Source organism: Pseudophryne corroboree, chromosome 4 (genome assembly GCF_028390025.1).
Source record: "Pseudophryne corroboree isolate aPseCor3 chromosome 4, aPseCor3.hap2, whole genome shotgun sequence".
Taxonomy (NCBI): domain Eukaryota; kingdom Metazoa; phylum Chordata; class Amphibia; order Anura; family Myobatrachidae; genus Pseudophryne; species Pseudophryne corroboree.
The window spans coordinates 6,972,846-6,981,920 of NC_086447.1; positions in this window are offsets into that span (position 1 = coordinate 6,972,846).

Here is a 9,075-nt window from a genome sequence, read left to right on the forward strand (position 1 = left end):
GACATTGACCAGCAGCAATTGCCTCCACAAAGTACACAGGGAGCTGAGATGGTGGATTCCAGTGGGGACGAATTGATAATCTGTGAGGAGGGGGATGTACACGGTGATATATCGGAGGGTGAAGATGAGGTGGACATCTTGCCTCTGTAGAGCCAGTTTGTGCAAGGAGAGATTAATTGCTTCTTTTTTGGGGGGGGTCCAAACCAACCCGTCATATCAGTCACAGTCGTGTGGCAGACCCTGTCACTGAAATGATGGGTTGGTTAAAGTGTGCATGTCCTGTTTTGTTTATACAACATAAGGGTGGGTGGGAGGGCCCAAGGATAATTCCATCTTGCACCTCTTTTTTCTTTTCTTTTTCTTTGCATCATGTGCTGATTGGGGAGGGTTTTTTGGAAGGGACATCCTGCGTGACACTGCAGTGCCACTCCTAGATGTGCCCGGTGTTTGTGTCGGCCACTAGGGTCGCTAATCTTACTCACACAGCTACCTCATTGCGCCTCTTTTTTTCTTTGCGTCATGTGCTGTTTGGGGAGGGTTTTTTGGAAGGGACATCCTGCGTGACACTGCAGTGCCACTCCTAGATGTGCCCGGTGTTTGTGTCGGCCACTAGGGTCGCTAATCTTACTCACACAGTCAGCTACCTCATTGCGCCTCTTTTTTTCTTTGCGTCATGTGCTGTTTGGGGAGGGTTTTTTGGAAGGGCCATCCTGCGTGACACTGCAGTGCCACTCCTAGATGGGCCCGGTGTTTGTGTCGGCCACTAGGGTCGCTTATCTTACTCACACAGCGACCTCGGTGCAAATTTTAGGACTAAAAATAATATTGTGAGGTGTGATGTGTTCAGAATAGGCTGAAAATGAGTGTAAATTATGTTTTTTGAGGTTAATAATACTTTGGGATCAAAATTACCCCCAAATTCTATGATTTAAGCTGTTTTTTAGGGTTTTTTTAAAAAAACACCCGAATCCAAAACACACCCGAATCCGACAAAAAAAATTCGGTGAGGTTTTGCCAAAACGCGGTCGAACCCAAAACACGGCCGCGGAACCGAACCCAAAACCAAAACACAAAACCCGAAAAATTTCCGGCGCTCATCTCTAGTGGTCAGGCACTGGTCACCACTCCTGCAGCAAAAGTGTGCACTGTTAATTAATATAATTGTACTCCTGGCTCCTGCTAACAACCTGCAGTGCTCCCCAGTCTCCCCCACAATTAATTATAAGCTTTTAATTTATACATTGATGACTGTGCAGCACACTGGGCTGAGCTGAGTGCACACAGACTGAGTCACACTGTGTGACTGACTGTGCTGTGTATCGTTTTTTTTTTCAGGCAGAGAACGGATATAGCAGAGAGAAGTGAACGGATATATTATATTAAATAAAAGTTAACTAGCAACTGCACTGGTCACTGACTGTGGTAAACTAACTCTGTCTGCGACTCTGCACAATCTCTCTCTATCTAATCTATCTATCTCTATTCTAATGGAGAGGACGCCAGACACGTCCTCTCCCTATCAATCTCAATGCACGAGTGAAAATGGCGGCGACGCGCGGCTCCTTATATAGAATCCGAGTCTCGCGATAGAATCCGAGCCTCGCGAGAATCCGACAGCGTCATGATGACGTTCGGGCGCGCTCGGGTTAACCGAGCAAGGCGGGAAGATCCGAGTCGCTCGGACCCGTGGAAAAAAAAGTGAAGTTCGTGCGGGTTCGGATTCAAAGAAACCGAACCCGCTCATCTCTAATTTTAATAGGCACAACTAAAAGGCACCTCAGGTAAACAATGGAGATGGATGGATTGGATACTAGTATACAATTATGGACGGGCTGCCGAGTGCCGACACAGAGGTAGCCACAGCCGTGAACTACCGCACTGTACTGTGTCTGCTGCTAATATATAGACTGGTTGATAAAGAGATAGTATACTCGTAACTAGTATGTATGTATAAAGAAAGAAAAAAAAACCACGGTTAGGTGGTATATACAATTATGGACGGGCTGCCGAGTGCCGACACAGAGGTAGCCACAGCCGTGAACTACCGCACTGTACTGTGTCTGCTGCTAATATATAGACTGGTTGATAAAGAGATAGTATACTCGTAACTAGTATGTATGTATAAAGAAAGAAAAAAAACCACGGTTAGGTGGTATATACAATTATGGACGGGCTGCCGAGTGCCGACACAGAGGTAGCCACAGCCGTGAACTACCGCACTGTACTGTGTCTGCTGCTAATATATAGACTGGTTGATAAAGAGATAGTATACTCGTAACTAGTATGTATGTATAAAGAAAGAAAAAAAAAACACGGTTAGGTGGTATATACAATTATGGACGGGCTGCCGAGTGCCGACACAGAGGTAGCCACAGCCGTGAACTACCGCACTGTACTGTGTCTGCTGCTAATATATAGACTGGTTGATAAAGAGATAGTATACTCGTAACTAGTATGTATGTATAAAGAAAGAAAAAAAAACCACGGTTAGGTGGTATATACAATTATGGACGGGCTGCCGAGTGCCGACACAGAGGTAGCCACAGCCGTGAACTACCGCACTGTACTGTGTCTGCTGCTAATATATAGACTGGTTGATAAAGAGATAGTATACTCGTAACTAGTATGTATGTATAAAGAAAGAAAAAAAAACCACGGTTAGGTCACTGGTATATACAATTATGGACGGGCTGCCGAGTGCCGACACAGAGGTAGCCACAGCCGTGAACTACCGCACTGTACTGTGTCTGCTGCTAATATAGACTGGTTGATAAAGAGATAGTATACTACTAATATTATATACTGGTGGTCAGGTCACTGGTCACTAGTCACACTGGCAGTGGCACTCCTGCAGCAAAAGTGTGCACTGTTTAATTTTAATATAATATTATGTACTCCTGGCTCCTGCTATAACCTATAACTGGCACTGCAGTAGTGCTCCCCAGTCTCCCCCACAATTATAAGCTGTGTGAGCTGAGCAGTCAGACAGATATATAATATATATAGATGATGCAGCACACTGGCCTGAGCCTGAGCAGTGCACACAGATATGGTATGTGACTGAGTCACTGTGTGCTGTGTATCGCTTTTTTCAGGCAGAGAACGGATTATAAATAAAAGTGGTGGTCACTGGTCACTATCAGCAAAACTCTGCACTGTACACTACTGAGTACTCCTAATGCTCCCCAAAATTAGTAAATCAAGTGTCTCTCTAATCTATTCTAATTCTAAACGGAGAGGACGCCAGCCACGTCCTCTCCCTATCAATCTCAATGCACGTGTGAAAATGGCGGCGACGCGCGGCTCCTTATATAGAATCCGAGTCTCGCGATAGAATCCGAGCCTCGCGAGAATCCGACAGCGTCATGATGACGTTCGGGCGCGCTCGGGTTAACCGAGCAAGGCGGGAAGATCCGAGTCGCTCGGACCCGTGAAAAAAAACATGAAGTTCTGGCGGGTTCGGATTCAGAGAAACCGAACCCGCTCATCTCTACTAAATTGGTTGCAGAATCTGCAATTTTAGCATGCTGTGGGCCGCCCTGTGATGCGATTACAATTCAATTGCATCACAAAAACCTAGATGGCATGGCTAGGGGGGCCAATCCCAGGATCAGGAGCGGCGGGATCCCATGATTTAGGCTCAAAAACGGCCGGGATTCAATCCCGGGATTAGAAGCTCCAACCCGGGGATTGAGGGATCAGCGTTGAGCGTCCACAGGATGCTCAGACGCTGCCCGTCTCCCTCCTTCCGTCTCCCCCTGCGCAGTGTGACCTGTGACTGTGAGGTCACGCTGCGCTGTCAGCAACCGCAGATCCGGAAAGTACGGCGGACTTCATCCGCTGCCTCCTCCCGGCTCCCCTGCACTCACCCGCCGGCTCCCCTGCACTCACCCGCCGCCTCCTCCTCACCCGCTACCTCGCTGTGCAGGTTTGTTCCTTTTATTTTTTTATGTCTGCAGGGCGGGTGCGGAGGGGCGGGGCGACGGCTGGACACAGTCTAAAGCCAATCCCGGGATTGGCCTCCCTAGGCATTGCTGTGTATACAGCGCTACTCTAGTTTCTCATCGCAGGAAACGCAGGTGATACTCCAAACACGGCTATCACACGCCACCGTTTCCTGCAAAACTCCGCTGCAATGCTGCACCTGACCACGCTCCACCTGTTAATCCCCATGTGATAGTCGCAATCTCAGCTGACGAAGTAACGATACCAGAATCCTGACACAGATGAGAATGCCGGCGATGGCATTCCGACAGCCGACATATCGATCGACTGAATGCCGGGCCGTGGACAGAGTGGAAGTTTAGGCTGCGGTAATGGAGGGTTAGTATTAGAGATGAGCGGGTTCGGTTCTCCGAGAACCGAACCCCCCCCCCCCCCCCCCGAACTCCACGTGTCAAACACGGGTCCGGGGCAGGCTCGGTTGTTCCTGCCTGACTCAGAAAACCCGAACGAGGCAAAACGTCATCATCCCGCTGTCGGATTCTCGCGAGATTCGGATTCCATATAAAGAGCTGCGCGTCGCCGCCATTTTCACTCATGCATTGTAGAGGGTACAGAGAGGACGTGGCTACGTTCTCTCAGTATCAGTGCTCAGTATCAGTGCTCAGCATCAGTGCTCAGTATCAGTGCTCAGTATCAGTGCTCAGTATCAGTTCTCAGTGTCAGTTCTCAGTATCAGTGCTCAGTATCAGTGCTCAGTATCAGTTCTCAGTATCAGTATCAGTGCTCAGTATCAGTACTCAGTGTCAATGCTCAGTATCAGTGCTCAGTATCAGTGCTCAGTATCACTGCTTATTGCTGCTCAGTAATACTAGTACAGTGTCTTGTGCTGCATCGTGCTGCTCAGTGTCAGTTCTCCGCTCAGGGGGGGTGATTCCGAGTTGTTCGCTCGCTAGCTGCTTTTAGCAGCATTGCACACGCTAGGCCGCCTCCCTCTGGGAGTGTATCTTAGCTTAGCAGAATTGCGAATAGAAAATTCTTAGCAGTTTCTGAGTAGCTCCAGACCTACTCACAGATTGCGATCAGCTCAGTCCGTTTAGTTCCTGGTTTGACGTCACAAACGCGCCCTGCGTTCGGCCAGCCACTCCCCCATTTCTCCAGCCACTCCTGCGTTTTATCCTGGCACGCCTGCGTTTTTCCGCACACTCCCAGAAAACGCCCAGTTTCCGCCCAGAAACACCCACTTCCTGTCAATCAGACTCCGATCACTTCAACGATGAAAAATCTTAGTTCGGACGTGAGTAAATCTACTAAGTTTTGTGCTAAAATACTAACCGCATGCGCATTTTTGCCTTAATCGCTCCGTAATGAAAATCAACAACGAGTGAACAACTCGGAATGACCCCCAGTATCATCAGTGCTCAGTATCACTGCTCAGTGTCTTCTGGTGCTCAGTAATACTACATTACTAATACTAGTACTGTGTCTTGTGCTAATTGTGCTGCTCAGTGTCAGTTCTCCGTAGTATCATCAGTGCTCAGTATCATCAGTGCTCAGTATCAGTGCTCAGTATAATCAGTGCTCAGTATCAGTGCTCAGTATAATCAGTGCTCAGTATCAGTGCTCAGTATCATCAGTGCTCAGTATCATCAGTGCTCAGTATCAGTGCTCAGTATAATCAGTGTTCAGTATCAGTGCTCAGTATCATCAGTGCTCAGTATCATCAGTGCTCAGTATCAGTGCTCAGTATAATCAGTGCTCAGTATCAGTGCTCAGTATCATCAGTGCTCAGTATCATCAGTGCTCAGTATCATCAGTGCTCAGTATCAGTGCTCAGTATAATCAGTGTTCAGTATCAGTGCTCAGTATAATCAGTGCTCAGTATCATCAGTGCTCAGTATCAGTGCTCAGTATCATCAGTGCTCAGTATCAGTGCTCAGTATCATCAGTGCTCAGTATCATCAGTGCTCAGTATAATCAGTGCTCAGTATCATCAGTGCTCAGTATCAGTGCTCAGTATCATCAGTGCTCAGTATCATCAGTGCTCAGTATCATCAGTGCTCAGTATCAGTGCTCAGTATCAGTGCTCAGTATTATCAGTGCTCAGTATCAGTGCTCAGTATCATCAGTGCTCAGTATCAGTGCTCAGTGTCTTGTGGTGCTCAGTAATACTACATTACTAATACTAGTCCAGTGTCTTGTGCTGCATCTTGCTGCTGTAGGGTGCTGTGGTAGTGTCCTGTCACTGTGCGTAGGTCATCATCATTCCAGTCACAGTGGTATCTGGTATCTATCTAGTGGTATCTAATTCCAGACATTACTGCCGTCTAATTCCAGATATATTACTGCCATATAATTCTACACATTAAAATATGGAGAACAAAAATGTGGAGGGTAAAATAGGGAAAGATCAAGATCCACTTCCACCTCGTGCTGAAGCTGCTGCCACTAGTCATTGCCGAGACGATGAAATGCCATCAACGTCGTCTGCCAAGGCCGATGCCCAATAGTAGAGAGCATGTAAAATCCAAAAAGCAAAAGTTCAGTAAAATGACCCAAAAATCTAAATTAAAATCGTCTGAGGAGAAGCGTAAACTTGCCAATATGCCATTTACGACACGGAGTGGCAAGGAACGGCTGAGGCCCTGGCCTATGCTCATGGCTAGTGGTTCAGCTTCACATGAGGATGGAAGCACTCATCCTCCTGCTAGAAAAATGAAGAGTTAAGCTGGCAAAAGCACAGCAAAGAACTGTGCGTTCTTATAAATCACAAATCCCCAAGAAGAGTCCAATTGTGTCGGTTGCGATGCCTGACCTTCCTAACACTGGACGGGAAGAGGTGGCGCCTTCCACCATTTGCACGCCCCCTGCAAGTGCTGGAAGGAGCACCCACAGTCCAGTTCCTGATAGTCAAATTGAAGATGTCACTGTTGAAGTACACCAGGATGAGGATATGGGTGTTGCTGGCGCTGAGGAAGAAGTTGACGAGGAGGATTCTGATGGTGATGTGGTTTGTGATGAGATTGAAGGAGGAGCTAAAACGGCGCGATTCCGCTAGGCATGTGGGACTTGTGGATGGAGCCCTTCATTCGCATAACCAGGATTCACGGGTGGTCAATCTGTTGAAATCAGAGCACTACATTTTGGCCACCGTGCTCGCTCGTAGGTTCAAAGCCTACGTTATATCTCTCAGTCTGCAGAAGTGCAAAGACCTGCTGGTGAGACATTTGTCAAGTCAAGCGGAACATGACCCGCCAACAGCTCCTCCTTCATTTTCTACCGCCACTGGAGCTGCCAGAAAAAGGATAAAATTTCCCAAATCACCCGCTGGCGGTGATGCAGGGCAGTCTGGAGCGAGTGCTGACATCTGGTCCGGACTGAAGGACCTGCAAACGATTACTGACATGTCATCTACTGTCACTGCATATGATTCTGTCACCATTGAAAGAATGTTGGAGGATTATATGAGTGGCCGCATCCAAGTAGGCACGTCAGACAGTCCGTACGTATACTGGCAGGAAAAAGAGGCAATTTGGAGGCCCTTGCACAAACTGGCTTTATTTTACCTAAGTTGCCCCCCTCCAGTGTGTACTCTGAAAGAATGTTTAGTGCAGCCGGTCACCTTGTCAGCAATCGACGTACGAGGTTACTTCCAGAAAATGTGGAGAAGATGATGTTCATCAAAATTAATTATAAATTCCTCCGTGGAGACATTCACCAGCAATTGCCTCCAGAAAGTACACAGGGACCTGAGATGGTGGATTCCAGTGGGGACGAATTAATACTCTGTGAGGATGGGGATGTACACAGTGAAAGGGGTGATGAATCGGAGGATGATGATGAGGTGGACATCTTGCCTCTGTAGAGCCAGTTTGTGCAAGGAGAGATTAATTGCTTCTTTTTTGGTGGGGGTCCAAACCAACCAGTCATTTCAGTCACAGTCGTGTGGCAGACCCTGTCACTGAAATGATGGGTTTGTTAAAGTGTGCATGTCCTGTTTATACAACATAAGGGTGGGTGGGAGGGCCCAAGGACAATTCCATCTTGCACCTCTTTTTTCTTTCATTTTTCTTTGCATCATGTGCTGTTTGGGGACTATTTTTGGGAGTGCCATCCTGTCTGACACTGCAGTGCCACTCCTAGATGGGCCAGGTGTTTGTGTCGGCCACTTGGGTCGCTTAGCTTAGTCACACAGCTACCTCATTGCGCCTCTTTTTTTCTTTGCATCATGTGCTGTTTGGGGACTATTTTTTGGAAGGGCCATCCTGTCTGACACTGCAGTGCCACTCCTAGATGGGCCAGGTGTTTTTGCCGCCCACTTGGGTCGCTTAGCTTAGTCTTCCAGCGAATTCGGTGCAAATTTTAGGACTAAAAATAATATTGTGAGGTGTGAGGTGTTCAGAATAAACTGGAAATGAGTGGAAATTATGGTTATTGAGGTTAATAATACTATAGGATCAAAATTACCCCCAAATTCTATGATTTTAGCTGTTTTTGAGGGGTTTTAAAAAAAAGCACCCGAATCCAAAACACACCCGAATCTGACAAAAATCCAAAAGGGTGGTTTTGCCAAAATGTGTCCGAATCCAAAACACGACCGCGGACCCGAATCCAAAACCAAAACACAAAACACAAAAAATGCCCGCTGCACATCTCTGGTTAGTATACGTACCAGACCTCTGTCAGAATTCTAACCATCAGGGTGCCGCGCTCGGTATTCAGACCGCCGGCATTCCGAACCAGTCAAGTCAGCCGCAACCCATTCACATAATTTTCAAATGCACATATTAATATCAGCAAGGGACACGTAAATGGCTGAGGAGGCACTGGCTAGTACCAGAGCCAGACTTACACACAGTATATGAGCCAAAGGGTACATGTGGGCATTATACACAGGTGCAGCGGTTTATACAGGTGGGCATTATACACAGGAGCAGCGGTATATACATGTGGGCATTATACAGAGGTGCAGCGGTATATACATGTGGGCATTATACACAGGTGTAGCGGTATATACATGTGGGGATTATACATAGATGCAGCAGTATATACATGTGGACATTATACACAGGTGCAGCGGTATATACATGTGGGGATTATACATAGATGCAGCAGTATATACATGTGGACATT